We start from the raw sequence: 15,919 nt of genomic DNA on the forward strand, positions 1-15,919 counted from the left end.
TCGAGAATAAAACAAGGCAACGGCCGCCGAGCTCCGTGGCACCGACAGCCTCGTCCGAGGGGGCAGGGGACGCTGTTAGCTAATGCCATCGAGGTCTACTGTCGGCCCAGGAATGTCACCATTTCCAACGATTAAAAGTGAAGAAACGGCATTTAAACTCCTGTTTCTAATAGCTGACGACAGTGTCTAAATAGATAGCAGCTTTACACCTTCCTCATAGCTCTTATACACTGAGTGGCCAGATTAGTATATCCTATAGAATAAAAGGCTAATATGCAAATTGTCCCCTCGACCAGGAGTTCAACCAGCAGGCAGGCCGGCCAACTGCCCATGTCCCCTCCCCCTGGCCAGGCTGCAGGCTGGCTGGACCCCACCCATGCACGAATTCATGCACCGGGCCTCTAATATATAAATATACACACACTGAGCAGCCAGATTATTATGTGTTCAGAGATCACTGTGATCTGGCCACTCAGTGTATCTATAACCAACAGGGTTTTACTGTTTTAAAAGGTTCTAAGGCCAGAGGACACGCCCCCCTCTTCCCGTGACCCCGAAGGCGGTGCGCAGGCCGCCGTGTGCACAGCCTCTACGACGGCCCCGACTCCGATCGAAGGCAAACCTGCACGGCTGTTTCCTTGGTGTTTTTGGCGCCGTGTCCCAGGCTCACCCGGCTTCTGTCCTCCTCGGCAGAAGTGAAGCCTGACCCTGAGGAGGCGGCCAGGAGAGACACGGAGTGAGGGAGCCGATCCTGAGGGGGAACAAAACGCGCTACAACGCGTCCCGCCACCGAACCAGGATTCCCGCCTCGCTCTCCGTCTGCTCGCAGCCCACCCGAGGGCGAGGTTTCCGTCTGGTGGTCACGAGAGAATTCCCATGCGCGGCAGCACCTGTTCTTTAGGCGCGGCGCTGGTTCGCCCGCCCGCCCGGTCCGCGGAGCTCCCGTTCTTTGCGCAGGTGCTTCAGGGGAGACTGGAGAGCCGCTTCCCCGAGGAGGCAGCGTGTCCGTCGGTAACCTTCTCCACGTCTCTGGCATCCATCGCCTCACGCGTGGGAACCGGCCAGTCCTCGCTGACAGACCGGCCTCGTCTGCCACCCTCGCCCACGTCCCCGGAGCCCGGGGTCCCGGGTCTGCAGGCCGGGGGCCGGGCGGAGTTGCGCGGTGGCCGTGTGCCCGGCCGGCACCACGGCAGGCAGGCCTGGTCAGTGAGAGCGGGACACGCAGCTGAAGACACTCAGGTGGAGGAAGGTGGTCACAGGGACAAGACTCCTCTGTTCTAAAAATAAATGCTGAGCCCTGGCCGGCGTGGCTCAGTGGACAGAGCGTCGTTCTGCCCACTGAAGGGTCCCAGGTTCGATTCCCATCAAAGGCACCTGCCCAGGTTGCGGGCTCGATCCCCAGTGGGGGGCGTGCAGGAGGCAGCCGATCCATGATTCTCTCTCATCATGGATGTTTCTCTCTCTCTCTCTTTCTCCCTTCCTCTCTGACATCAATAAAAAATATTTAAAAATAAATAAAGATAAATGGTTGGAAATGCGCGAACGCTCACGGCTGAGCCCGTGGCGTGGCCACGTCTATCATGACTGAATAAGGACCTCGCTGCCCCCGAACTAGGAGAGCTGGGGGCTTAGCTGGCATTATCTGCCTGATTGTCACGCAATTTTCAATCATTAGCAATAACTTCACGTATGTATTTCCCCCACATCTTCATTCCCCATGTACAGTGCATTTTTTCTAAATGTTGCTAAAAACCAGTTCACTTTTTATGTTAAGTGAATTGTCTCATCCCACGCAACTCTATCCCTTAGGCCCTGGATGTGATCAGCTGGAGTGTCACATCGGCTGCTTTCCCTACGGCCACCTAAACACGCTCACCTACGTCCCTCGTCAACATGCGACGGTGAGACGACAGGGATCAGCCAGGCTTCCCAGGGACAGCGAGCCAGCGGGAGCCCCGTGAGCTGACTGAAGTAAAGATGACTTCATGCCCCAGTGAAAGACACAGGTTTTGTTTTTTTAAAATGTATTTTATTGATTTTTTACAGAGAGGAAGGGAGAGGGATAGAGAGTTAGAAACATCGATGAGAGAGCAACATCGATCAGCTGCCTCCTGCACACTCCCCACTGGGGATGTGCCCGCAACCAAGGTACATGTCCTTGACCGGAATCGAACCCGGGACCCTTCAGTCCGCAGGCCGACGCTCTATCCACTGAGCCAAACCAATTAGGACAAAAGGCACAGGTTGTTTTTTTTTAAATAAATCTTGGAACCCTCCCCCTTCCATTCTCTCCTGCTTCCCCAGGTAAGTCACTTCAGGCAGGAGGCTGGGGTGGGGATGTGACAGGTGATGGTGACTCGGCCGAGCCTGTGGCTGTGACTCTGAGTGACACAGCGGACGTCCACGGAAGGCCACGACCGACCACAAACAGCACCGCACGTCCCTCCCTCCCTCCCGGGGCCCTGGCGAGGCGGAAAGACGTGACCAGGTGCTGACTGCACGCCGTCAGCCTCAGGCCCGTGTGCAAGGCCGTGGCGTCCCCGGTCACTCTGTCCCGGTGGGAACGCGTTCGCACGGCGCTGCCCCCGGTCACGGGGCCACGGCTCTCGTGTGACCCGGCTGCCTCCTTGCCGTGTGTCTGCTCAGGGGAAGGTGGGGCGATGGGCTCGTTTCTGTTTTTTTTCTCTCAGCGCAGCATATGGTTCCGTTTAAATGTGCCCGTGTTTGCCACTCGCATTGACGTCTCTGGCGCTCGGCGAGTCTCTCGCAATTAGCTCCGCGCAGAAGCGGCGCTCGGCCTCCCCGCGGCGCACGGGGTAAAAGGCTCCATCGGATTTATTGGCTGCCGAGCGCCCGGAGAACGCAGACGTCTGGTCTGGGCGCTCAATGGTGCGCTGTTCCCGGGCAGGACGGCCCACCGCGGCCTCCCCGCCTCGCAGCCATTCCCGGAAAGCGGCTGCGAGTCGCACAGGCGGAGGGTCTGTGTGCTAATCCGTCCCAGATGGCGGGCATTCCCAGACAGCCGGGCAGTCGGGCCGGGACGGGCACGCCGCTGCAGCCGGGGACACGGGGGCCTGTGGCACAGAGGAGGGAGGGCGTGAGCCAAGGGCACGAGGGGCAGCATGGTGCCCAAGGGCGACGGAGGCGGGAGCCTTGTCTGTGGCCCTCACGCCGCCCGGGGAGTGGACGCTCCCGACGCCCGAGGAAGGGGCCGCGCCTGCAGCCCTCGGTCCCTGGACGCGCTGTCCGACCGTAAGTTAGACCAGAAATGGAAGATGCAGGGAATCCAATCATGTCCCAGCACCGGGTCCCGGCCACACAGACATGGATGACACCACGTGGCACCGGGCCCCGGCCACACGGACATGGATGACCCCACGTGGCACCGGGCCCCGGCCACACGGACATGGATGACACCATGTGGCACCGGGTCCCGGCCACACGGACATGGATGACACCACGTGGCACCGGGCCCCGGCCACACGGACATGGATGACACCACGTGGCACCGGGTCCCGGCCACACGGACATGGATGACACCACGTGGCACCGGGCCCCGGCCACACGGACATGGATGACACCACGTGGCACCGGGCCCCGGCCACACGGACATGGATGACACCACGTGGCACCGGGCCCCGGCCACACGGACATGGATGACACAGGGATTCTGCAAAGCAGCAGAGGTGCATGTGCCGCCCCAGGTGGAGTTTTGCCGATGAGACAGGTGGGGGGACCCGAGGGTGAGAACATCGTACCCCAGGCAAGTGGGGCCCGGCCGGGTCAGGCATCAGCGCAGGTGTCTGAGCCAGCCGGCGGGCAGGCATTCACGCCACGATCCCGTTCCAGGAGGGAGGAGGGAGGAGGAGGGGGAGGGGAGAAGGGGGGAGGGGGAGGGAGGAGGGAGGGGGAGGGAGGAGGGAGGGGGAGGGAGGAGGGGGGAGGGGGAGGGAGGGGGAGGAGGGAGGAGGAGGGGGAGGGAGAAGGGGGGAGGGGGAGGGAGGAGGGAGGGAGGAGGGGGAGGGGGAGAGGGGAGGGAGGGGGGTCGGACACTGATGCCAAAACAGCCATCTCACCGGCTTGTTCTAAGTTCTGGCCCCCAGTTTGCTTGTTTGGTTGGAAGCTGCTCCTTCTAAAACGTGGGTACGTTTCTTCAGGGTGGTTTTCCTCTTGTTCTACACGGCTCTTGAGGACCCCTCTGGGTGAAGCCCCCCGACATCTGTGGGTCGCTGTGCAGGACAAGCCGAGCGGCCAGCCGGGTCCTGAGTGGAACGCGTGCCCGGGGGTCTGGGAAGAGGGGGGTTTGGGGTGCGCTGATGCCGAAAACCTCTTTCAGCTCCGAGACTGTCATCCTCTGAGAGGCCCCCGGCTTCGAAAAGCCCAGCAAACACGCCCGCCACGGCCCGGGTGCATGGCCAGCCGCCACGCGGGGGAGGACGGGGGGTGGGGTGGGGAGCCGGGCAGCGAACATCCTCCCTTCGGGGCCGCAGACACCGAGGACTCAGGGCGAGCGGGGCCCTGGGAGCAGCTCGGGGGACGCAGAAGTGATGCAAACGCAACCTTCTCTGCGGCGAGGCCTGAGGGGGGCACATGCTCCCCAAACCCCACCGGAGAGCCCGCAGGGGAGAGGGCTGAGGTGAGCACCAGGTGATGAAGGCTCCGCCAGACACGGGCGGTCGGAGGGTGCGGGGGGTGCGGGGGCGGGGGGCGGCTCCTCACGGAAGTGACGCTGGAGCCCAACTCCGCAGAGCAGGAGCCAAGGGGGAAAGGTCACGGGGTTCCGGAGAAATGACACAGCTACGCCAGGGAAGCATGATGTTTGGAAAAAAACCAAAACCCCAAAGAGGGATGGGCTGGGGAGGAAAGGGGGGCGGTGGGGGGGACCCAGAGGCTGTGCTGGGATCGGGCCCCTGATTCTAAATGAGCACGCAGACACGGGGGCGCGAGGCTGAGGGCTGACACGGGGAATTCGAAAGCACCTGCTCAGCATCCGCCGACCCAGAATCAACCAGAGGCCGTCCGGGGTCAGCTCGAACCCACAACTCACTCCTGCGCAGTGGCCGGGCCTTCAGAGTCGGCGCCGAGAGCTCAGGCTGCGTGGCGACGGTGGGGCCAGTGCACACCGCCCCCGGCCCGGCCTCTCTGCGACGAGACTCTCTCGGGTCCTGGGACGGCGAGGTGCTGGGGAGAGCCAGGGGCCGGCGGGAAGGTGCTGGACGGGGAGCCGGGCGTTTGGAGGAGTCGGACTAACGGACGAGAAGACTGACCGGCAGGGTTTGCGGGCACCAGGCGGCGGGGGGACCGGCAGCGAGGCCGTCGGTTGGGCACCCATCCCGCCCGGGGGCCCCGAATGGCTCGGGGCTCTGTTCACCCCCTTTCAGAACAGGTGCAGCCCACGTGGGCTCCTTCTCGTCAGACAGCACACCCGCCCGGCCTCGCCCTGCGCCCGGGGGCACAGCCAGGCGCGGGCTGGGCTTCAGGCCCTGCAGCCTCCGGGGGAGACGCGGCAGCCACAGCAGGACCTGCCCTGCGCCCGTCTTGTCCTCACCAAGGTCAGACCAAGGTCAGAGCTGCCGGTGGGTCACAGCCTCCTGGCGCCACGCCTGCGAGTGTGAGGCTCGGAGAGGCGGCGGGCTGCGGGGGGCCGTGGCGGCCGGGCCGAGCCAGATCCCCCGAGTCTGACGGCACAGCCCGCTCCTCCCGTGGGCGCGTGGCCAGCGACAGGACCGCGGGGAGCTCTGAGGAGGTGGGCGGGGAGGACGGGCCGAGGGCGACACCAAGAGCAGCAGCTGCGGGCGGGCTGTCCCGGTCACGCGTGGACGGCCTGGACGTGCCCCGTGCAGTGAAAGCACCCAGAAACGGAGGGGTTAGCGCAGCCCACACCCCAGAACTGCCAAGTGAGGGCTGAGTAACGGGGGGGGGGGGGGGGGGGGCCAGGGCGCTGGCTCCTCATTCATTCCTTTCCAGGACGTTCCCGGCATCGGGGCCGCGGGCGGGGCCTGGCAGCCGCAGCCTGCGCTCCGCATGGAGGGCGTCAGCTGTGCGGGGCGAGCCGGGCGTGCGTGGCGCGTGTGGAATGGCAGCAGGGTGCTCTCCCGGCCGGAAGGGAAGGGACCCATTTAGCTGGATCGCTTCCCAGGACCCTCCCAGCCACCGCCCCAACCAGAGCTGCACCCGAGGCCCCCGCGGCGCTCCCCGGCCTCAGCTGTTTCCGGGGCACTGCCCAGAGATAAGGGCCCGCCGCTGAGTCACGGCCCCACCGCGCCCTGGGGGGGGGGGGCAGGGAGGGGTGGCTGGGAGTCGGGCCTGTTTAAAGTTACAGGGAGTTTCCAGGCTGCGGGCGGGGCGGGGCGGGCTGTGGACAGCTGTGCTGGGGGAGAGCCACCGTGGCTGCTGACCGACCCCGCGCCCTCCAGCGGTGACCGTGGCCAGGCCCGGGGCGGGGGGCATTCTTGGCTGACCAGCCCTGAGGGTGGTGTGGGTGTTTCCTGTGCAAGATATACATGGGTGAGGGGAGCGGGCAATTCAGCTTTTTTAAAATACACACACACACACACACACACATACACCCACATACACACACAGAGGAAGTGAGAGAGAGTGAGAGAGAGAGAGAGATCAATGAAGAGAGAATGATGCGTCAGCTGCCTCCTGCCCGCCCCCCCGGGGATCGAGCCCGCACCCCGGGCCTGTGCCCTGACCTCCTGGTTCCTAGGTCGACGCTCACCCCAAGCTCCCAGCCGGGCTCCCTCTGCGTCATCACTTGCCCTTTTGCATGGACTGCGGGGTCGCAGACGGAGGGTGACCTCTGTGTCTGTTCAGCCTCGTCGTCGTGAGAAATGAGCCTCCGTCTCTTTAAAGCAACGCTTCCAGGTCCCGGCCGGACCCAAACCGTGACCCACGCTGAAGGGAGCCACGGGAGCCGTCACCCCGCCCGGAACCAAAACCGCACGCGGTTTGGCGGGAATGTCCCGGAAGGATGTCTGACCCTGGGTCCCTCTGGCCCGGCTCGCCCGGCCTCCTGGGATGAGGGGCAGGTGCCGGCAGTGGCCAGGACCGTGGGCGAGGGGACCGCAGCTGCCCTGGACGCCCCCCGCGTCCCTGGAAGGGGGCTGCGGGGCTGGTGCTGGCGAGGATGAGGGGTCAGGCCTCCGGGGAGGCCGACCAGGGGCAGACGGCGGGAGGGTCCCAGCGGAATGTGGCGCAGCCGGGGGTCAGGTGGAGGAAGGACAGGAAAGCGAGGTGCGAGGGGCTCCTGGGGGCTCAGGAAACAGATTCAAACAGTTTCTAAAACTGACGGAGAGGAAATGTGCCCGGGCACAGCGTCCCCGCGCTGCTGAGACGCTCACACCTGCGTGAGCCTCCCGGCCTCCCCGCCGCGGGCCTGCCCTCCTGCCCAGTGAGGCTGACGCCCGTGCTGGGAGGGGGGGGGGGGGTGAGAGATGGAGGCAGAGCAACAAGGTAGAAAGACTGACCCTCGTTTCCTGTGCAGGTGACTCCGCCCCTGTGAGCGCCGGGCCCAGCTCCAGAGTCCCCGGGGCCCCGTGCACTTGCCTTCGCCTTCGCCCTCATTTCCATCCAGTCCCGGCCCCTCCCGCCTGGGCTCCAACAATCACCGTGTCAACCCGGAGTGGGTCTCACTCCTCACCCTCCGTCCTCCCTCTTCCCACCCCAGCCCGCCTCTGGGCCCAGGACTCATCGCTCCCCCTTCCCTCTCCCAGCCTCGCACCCTCAGCGTGTTCAAGCACCTCCCGTTCACTTGCTTTATTGCCTGAAAACACTGCTTTTCCTCAAGACCCTCCTCCCACTCGACTCACCATTTCGCTAGCAGCAGTGGGAGGAGCCGAGGGCCGCCACACAAACGCGTGGCCTGAACCAACAAAAACCCCTTTTCCCAGTTTGGAGGCTCCGCCGGCCGCTCCGCTCCGATTCGTTCTCGCGCAGAATTCCGAGCAGGAGGCGAGCGCACGTTGGAGCGCTGGTTCTGAGCTAAGAGGCAAAGGAAAGCGACTGCGTTTGTCAGCAGGTCACTGCGCTCTGAGCGGGGCCAGCGGGCGGGTGTGCCACGTGCGGGCTGCCGTCCGCTCCTGAGCCAGACCCGGTCTCAGCCGGGCTGTGCTGCTGGCTGTGCCCTCGGGCCATGGGCTGGGCCGCCGCCCGTCTTGGTCCGTCCTGTGGAACTGGCCTCACACGGTAACATAGTAACAGTCCCTCCCGGCTCTCGCTACAATGTTGCCGCCTCGCTCACTCGCTACAATGTTGCGGCCTCGCTCACTCGCTACAATGTTGCCGCCTCGCTCACTCGCTACAATGTTGCCGCCTCGCTCACTCGCTACAATGTTGCCGCCGCGCTCACTGGCCACAATGTTGCGGTCTCGCTCACTCGCTACAATGTTGCCGCCTCGCTCACTCGCTACAATGTTGCGGCCTCGCTCTCTCGCTACAATGTTGCGGCCTCGCTCACTCGCTACAATGTTGCGGCGCAGCCTGGGAGCCCGGCCGGCGGACGCTCTACCCGCCTCGCTCACTCGGGGTTCATCCGCACTGACTTCAGACTGGGGGTCCGGGGAGAGAAACATCCCGCAGAAAAGGGCAATCAGCGGGCGGGACCTCGCCCCCAGTCCTAGCACTGCCCGGCCGTGCACCGACTTCCGCAGGAGATATTCCGGCTTCCTGCCTCTCGCCGGATCTGCCCGCCAGCCTGGGGCCGGCGCGGCGGAGTCCCTGGCGAGGTCACCCTGAGCGAGCAGCCGTGCTCGGTGCTGGTGCTGGTGCTGGTGGTGGGCCGTCCGCGCGGGCGATGACGGGATGAAACATGAGGGCGGGCGGGCGGGAGGAAGAGGAGCAGGTCACTCCCAGGGCAGCGCCCGCTGGGTGAGCTCGTGTTCCCGGAGGCGCACCTGCCCAGGAGCCCTGTCTCCGAGGCCACAGGGAGGGGCTGCCCAGGGCACTCAGCCCCCCCCCCCCCAGGTGTATCCATAGAAACGGAGAACCCCGCCGAGCCCTGGGGACCTCCCTGTCTGGGAGCCGTTAGATGGGCCTCTCCTGTCCTCACAGACGGTCCTGAGCACAGACATCTGCGTCCCTCAGAGAATCTCCTGCGCCCTCGCTGCGTTCCGCCCGCCTGTGCTCCTGGGTCCGAGCACGGACCGGCGGGGGGCGGAGGGCTCATGGCGGGGCCGGGGGTCAGGGAGGGGGGAGGGGCTGCGCTCCAGCCTCGGAACCGAAGGTGGGTGCTGGCCGGCGCTGGGCGATGGGTCCCGTCCGGAAGCTCACTGCCACCGACCGGGCTCCCAGCCCCGGACCTCCGCGTGGACGGCCCTGAGGGCTGGCGGTGCGGAGCTAAGTTGCCGGACGGAAGGAGCCCGCATCCCGATCCAGCACGAAAACGGACTGTGACCAGAGAAAGACGGTGTTTCAGGAGGGAACTCGCACCCCTACCTCAGGTTCTTGCTCCAAGTAGGCTGTGCACCCGCTACAAACCATACGATATTGGGGGGTGCCTAACCACCCCACGCTAAAACAGTGACAGCGCTCAGTTCACCTCCAAACCTGCGCATCTGGTGGGGGGCCCTCCCCGCCCCCCGGCCTCAGGCAGCAGCGGGGAAGCCGGTCCTGGAAAAGCTCACCCGCTCTGTTCACCGCGAGCCCCCCCTGTGGCTCCCCCCGAAGCGCTGGGGCTCCTGGAGGGGACTCTGTTCGTGCCCCGAGCGCCGTGAGCGGCTCCCATTTGCAGACCTGGGGGTCATTACTGCACCCCCCCAGCGGGGCCGCCCCGGGCAGGGGCTCGGGAGTCCACACGCACCTGAGTCCGCACACAGTAGGGCTGCAAGCAGTAGGGCTGCACACAGTAGGGCCGCACACAGTAGGGCCGCACGCAGCAGGGCCGCACGCAGCAGGGCTGCACACAGTAGGGCTGCACACAGCAGGGCGGCACACAGTAGGGCTGCACACAGTAGGGCTGCACGCAGCAGGGCGGCAGAGAAAGGGCCTGAGCCCCGGGAGGCTCCCGCAGCGTCCAGGAGGCCGTGTCCCCACGGGCCAGGACCGGCGGGGCCGTGAGGAGGCGGCTCTGGGGCCCGGGGTGCACGCGGGGCGCCCCCTCCCCGCGCAGGGGAGCACCGGCCTGAGGTGCGCAGGCCCAGGCGGTCCGGGTGGCGCTGGGCCCTCCGGGAGGGGCCTCAGGAAGGCGGGCTTAGGTCCTCGGGCGTGGGGCGGTGTGCGTGGGGTCAGCTGTGCGTGGGGTCAGCTGTGCGTGGGGTCGCTGTGCGTGGGGTCGGCTGTGCGTGAGGCCGGTGTGCGTGGGGTCGCTGTGCGTGAGGTCGGCTGTGCGTGGGGCAGTGTGCATGGGGTCGCTGTGCGTGAGGTCGGGTGTGCTTGGGGTCGGTATGCGAGGGGTCGCTGTGCGTGGGGTCAGCTGGGCGTGGGGGCGGTGTGCGTGGGGTCGCTGTGCGTGGGGTCAGCTGTGCGTGGGGTCGGCTGTGCGTGGGCAGGTGTGCTTGGGGTCGGTGTGCGTGGGGTCAGCTGTGCGTGGGGGCGGTGTGCGTGGGGTCGCTGTGCGTGGGGTCAGCTGTGCGTGGGCGGGTGTGCGTGGGGGCGGGTGTGCGTGGGGTAGGGTGTGGGTGGAGCGGGCTCTGCGTGGGAGCCACGGCTGCGCAGACGGGCCAAGGGGAGGGGCGGCCGGACCGGGTCAGACGGGACGTGCCTCTGCCCGCTGGGCCGGCGGCTCAGCAGAGGGGCCCGGGCTCCCGCTGGGGTGTCTGTTCCAGAGCCGGGAACCCCGAGACGTGGACCTGCCCAGCGACGTCCTGGTCCGAACCCCACCCCACAGAGCCCGTCCGGGCGCGGCCGGAGCTGAGGGCCCCCCTTCGGGGTCAGCTCAGCGCACCCCGAGCACAGACGCCGCCCGCGGGAGGCCGCCCGTCCGGCCCGGAACCTGCCCGAGGTCCGGGGTGTCCGTGCGTCCCCGCCTCCCAGGCCCAGCGGCACCGCCAGCTTCCCACCCGCCCGTGCACGCGTGCGTGGGAGCGAGGACACAAACAGGCCCTTTCCTGTCTGGTGCGCGGGGCTTCCACCCCCGTTGGGAAGGGGCGGCAGAGGAGCCGCAGCTGGGCAGGCGGGGCAGGTGTTGCAGGTGGCGGCCGGCCCCGCGCGGCTGGGGGTGCTCCCCCCTGCACCCCCCCGCACCCCGGGCTTCGTGCTTCTGGTCTGGGAGCAAAACACGCAAATTCTCCCTTCCGGTGCCCGAGACGCGCAGGAAGCTGACCCGCCTTCCTGGCGGTGGGTTTGACCGCGTCACTCACACCCGGGGCTCCGGGGGGCCCGGTCCTCACACCCGGGGCTCCGGGGGGCCCGGTCCTCACACCCGGGGCTCCGGGGGGCCCGGTCCTCACACCCGGGGCTCCGGGGGGCTCGGTCCTCACACCCGGGGCTCCGGGGGGCCCGGTCCTCACACCCGGGGCTCCGGGGGGCTCGGTCCTCACACCCGGGGCTCCGGGGGGCCCGGTCCTCACACCCGGGGCTCCGGGGGGCCCGGTCCTCACACCCGGGGCTCCGGGGGGCCCGGTCCTCACACCCGGGGCTCCGGGGGGCTCGGTCCTCACACCCGGGGCTCCGGGGGGCTCGGTCCTCACACCCGGGGCTCCGGGGGCTCGGTCGGCGGGGACTCCCCGACCGCGGAGCCGCTCACACTCCTAACCTGCGCCCCTCCCCCTCGGGGTCGCTCTGCACCAACAACGGGGGATGCGAGGTCCCGATTAAGGGGGAAAGGCGCTTTGGGGGACAATGGCCGGAGCTCAGCAACAACAGAAAAGCTGCTCGGTTTGGCACCTTTGTGGGAGGGATCGGCCGTCCGAGGCTCTGAATGGGCCCGACCGCCCCCCTAATCCCGCCTGTGTCTCCGGAGGTTAATTGAATGCGTGTGGGGGGGTCCCCTTTGTGGCCACAGCTGGTCCCAGAACAAAGCCAATTGCTGGGCTGAAGGGGTCCCCCCCCCCCCCCGCCTCCCACCAAACAAGGGCCGGGCTCCTGTCCCTCGGGGCCAGCAGGGGCCGAGGAAAAGGGGGACCTGGGGCACAGGGTTTGCTGGAAAGGGGGGGGGGGGGAGCTGCAGCTCAGGGTCCGAATGGGAATGGACAGGCTCCCGGCACAGGGCGGGGCCCCGGTGTCCCCGGAGCAGCAGGGCGGGCGGGGCGCGGGTCTGTCCCCTGCACCCCACCCCCACCCCCACCGCCCGGAGCAGCAGGCTGCCGGGGATGACCCCCATTACCCCCTCCCCCGGCCTGCGGAGTCTGGTCTCGGTTTGGAGGGACTTGGCGGGAGCCCCCGGCGCCCCCTCCAGTGCAGGGTTTCCTGTAGGAACACAGGCCTCCCAGGTGAGCACCCCGGAAGGAAGTCACAGGGGGAGGGGCGTGAGTGAGCACCTTGGCGCGGCTCCCCGTGAAATGGCTCCGTAACTACAGGACCGGAAATGGTGACCCGAGACCCGGGCGCTGGGGCTGCACCGAGGCTCCCGGCCCCACAGCTCCGGGCTGAGCACCTCAAAAACGGGGCTCGCCCGGGGCCTGGCTCAGGGGCTGAGTGTGGACCTAGGATCCAGGAGGTCATGGTTCCGACTCCCAGTCATGGCCCGGCCCGGGGTGCAGGCTCAGGCCCCAGTGCGGGGCGGCAGGAGGCAGCCGGTCCATGATTCTCTCATCATTGACGTTTCTCTCCCTCTCTCTCTCCCTTTCTCTCTGCAATCAATAAAAATATATTAAAAAAAATTTTAAATGATGCGCGCTCTTAAATACTAGGCGTGGTTTCGTTTGTTACCTGTTATGTTAGCAATAGACAGACTGGAGCCACGTGGGCCCCCGGGCCTGACGGTGCCAGTGCGCGGCCTGGGGCCTGGGGCAGACTGACTGCGGGCTCCGGTCCTGTCTGTGGAGCCCGCAGGTTCCGCCCGCCCGGTGTCACTCCCGCTCTCTGGGGCCGCGCGTGCCGTGGATGCCTGGTCGCTGGCTTTTCCGCAGACGGTACCTGCCTCAGACTCGGAGCGCGTGCGAGGCAGCGTGGCTGTGGCCGCCGTCACTCCGCCATCTGCCCGGTGGCCGGCTGCCCGATGGCAGGTGGCCGGCGGCTGGAGGGGCTCTGCCCGCCGAGCCATCTGGGCGTCGTGGCGATCACACCTTCAAACGAAGGGCCGCGCCTCATTAGAAGCGGCTTTTCCGTGTGCAAATCCCGGTGGGTCTCAAGGAGCCCGTGGTGCTCACCTTCCCTCGGCGCCACGGCTGGCGGGCCTCACGTGGACGGGAGACGTGGACAGAGGCCCAGTTATCAAAGCCAGGTTCTCGTCAAACGCACGAGGAAAGGAAGCTCAGAGGAAACCCGGGGAAACGTGGTCTCCCCACGTGAGCCAGGACGGAGCCCTGGACCGAGGGCCTTGCTGCTAAGCAGGTCAGAAGCTTTCTTCGGCCGAAACCGGTGTGGCTCAGTGGATAGAGCGTCGGTCTGCGGACTGAAGGGTCCCGGGTTCGATTCCGGTCAAGGGCATGTACCTTGGTTGCGGGCACATCCCCGGTGGGGGGTGTGCAAGAGGCGGCTGGTCGATGTTTCTCTCTCATCGATGTTTCTAGCTCTCTGTCCCTCTCCCTTCCTCTCTGTGAAAAATCATGAACATATATTAAAAAAAAAAAATCTTTCTTCGAAGACAAACCACAGCCTCATGGTTTCCATCCTGCGTTCCGCGGGTGCGTGAGCCACTCTGCAAAGTCCTGGCCGGGCTCCCTCCCATCAGCATCCCGGCCGGGCTCCCTCCCATCCGCACCCCTGGACCGGGCTCCCTCCCATCCGCACCCCTGGACCGGGCCCCCTCCCATCCGCACCCCCGGCCGGGCCCCCTCCCGCAGGAGGCCGGTCAGCACCAAGCCCCGGCTCCATGTGGCTGCAATCAAGGCTCGCCCCTCCCCTCGGATCTCAGACGCTGGGCTCCTGGTGGGCGAATCCAGCCATCTGCAAGGTGGGGCTGACAGGAAAAGGGGGTGAGGGGCTCTCGGCATCCCACACAACATGCCTGCCCGTCTGCCGCCTCCTTCGCTGCAGCGAGGACTCCGACTGCGTCCGATGGATTTTCATGCTGTTCCCACCCCATCTCCCCCCTGAGCAGAACGCCTGGCGGCAGTGACGGCTGAGAGCAGCGTTTCTGTCCGTCCTCTCTCCTTTCTCACCCAGGGTCCTCTCCGTCACACACACACACACACACACACACACACACACACACACACACGTTCCTGTGAGGGTGGGGTTTCCAGATGTAGGAAATGAGACTGGAATTTCTAGAACAGTCGGGACCATCCCTAGAAGCTTCTAGAACTTAGCACTCTTCTCAGAATGCACACGAAAGGGACGCTGAGAGCACTGACCCGACGGAGGGCCGTTCCATCTGAGAGCGCTCTCCCGGCCCCAGGCCGGGGCTGGGCGGCTGCAGGGTCCCCAGTTCCTCTGAGAGCCCCTTCCCCCGCCTCTGCCCGCCCACCCCTGGCTGCCGGCCGCCACGCGAGGCGCGGGGCTCAGGCGTGTTAAGCGCTTCGTTAGTGAAGAGAAGGCCCTGGCTCTGCGGCCGCGGGTCCCTCCCGCAGGTGACGGCCGCAGGCGGGGAACCCGCGTGTCCTCCAGCGGGAGCTACGGCGGGCCCGTGGGCATGGCCGCGTCCCAGCCACGTGGCAGCATCTCTGACCGCCGTGTCTGCGGGCCCCTCCTCCGGGGCCAGAGCTGTGTTCATCTCACCATTCAAAGCCCCCTCCCAACAAACACGGCGGCCCAGGCGTGGGCTCTGGGGCTGTGGCTGTGACAGGCGCGGGCATGCGGCCTCGGGGAGTCCCAGGCACGGCCCTCTCCCCTGAGCAGCCGGGAGAAGAGCTCTCGGGGTGCGGGGTGCAAACCGGGCGGCGGAGAGGAGCTGCGGGAGGAAGGGAATAGGGCTGAACTGCGGGACGTGTAGGGCTCCCTCCAGGGAGAGGTGGGGAGGGAGACGCTCCGACCCAAGGCGAGAGAGAGGCTGAGACACAGCGCATTACCGAGTCACCGGGAGCCGGTCCCGGAGGAATGGACAGGCGAGGGGGGGAGCGCACCGGGGCCGCCCTCCCTGGATTGTAACAGTCACTCCCGCCCGAGGTCGCAGCGGCTGCGGCTCCGTGGACGTCCTCCGGGTGAGGCCTGCCGTGTCCCGTCCGGTGTCCCCGTCTGTGACGCTGCAAAGCGTTTCAGTTGCATCAGGCGTTGAACGTGCCCCAAACGGAGCCAACGTAGCGGCTCCTCCAGGGCGGCGGGCGGGGTGCGGGGCGGGGAAACGCGGCGGACGTTCATCGCAGTGTGTCTTGGCAAGCTGTGGTCGCACCGAGCGCGCTGGCACAAAACCAGGAGCCGATGAATATGCAACATTTCACTTCTTCCTTCAGCTGACATGCGGTCCTGTAGATATGTCATCTGACACGCAGCTTCACAGATCTGGGCACGCCTCTCTCTCTCTCTCCCTCTCTCTCTCTCTCTCTCTCTCCCTCTGCAATCCCAATGCTGGAAGTCAGTGGGTCTCTGAGGGTTCCATAGACGTGTTCACGTCTGACATCTTGGATATCAAATTCCACATATCGTTTATCATCACACATTCCAGCTATTCCAGACCTGGGTAATGCTTTACATTTTTTTTTATGACTTTGCCTTGTAGTTTTAATGTCTGTTTCTCTGGATTTGGTTGAACCTGATGTGAATTCTTTTAAATGAGCAATTCTCAATGGGATATAGACTTTTTCTTTAGTAATTACTAAACTACGAAGTTTGTCTTTGGATAATGACTACAAACAATTAAAACTTAAAAGTAAATAAGTAGATTTGTTGAGTAGCCCACTCCTAAGCCATAGTTATACAAATAAAGGCGACCTCC

The 15,919-nt window shown here is 65.6% G+C and overlaps 1 long non-coding RNA gene across 2 annotated transcripts; it reads right to left on the reverse strand.

Moving 5' to 3' along the window:
- Positions 1-2,065: 2,065 nt before the first annotated feature.
- Positions 2,066-8,075, reverse strand: LOC307112067. 2 transcript variants are annotated; one of them, XR_013814670.1, is made up of 4 exons: positions 7,818-8,075; positions 5,048-7,598; positions 4,077-4,287; positions 2,066-3,074 (listed from the first exon to the last, which is right to left on the reverse strand). It is a non-coding gene; the product is annotated as an uncharacterized lncRNA (long non-coding RNA). The 2 variants fall into 2 exon arrangements; XR_013814671.1 differs by having other exon boundaries at positions 5,048-8,075.
- Positions 8,076-15,919: the final 7,844 nt, after the last annotated feature.

This window comes from Cnephaeus nilssonii (assembly GCF_951640355.1).
Source record: "Cnephaeus nilssonii genome assembly, chromosome: 15".
NCBI lineage: Eukaryota > Metazoa > Chordata > Mammalia > Chiroptera > Vespertilionidae > Cnephaeus > Cnephaeus nilssonii.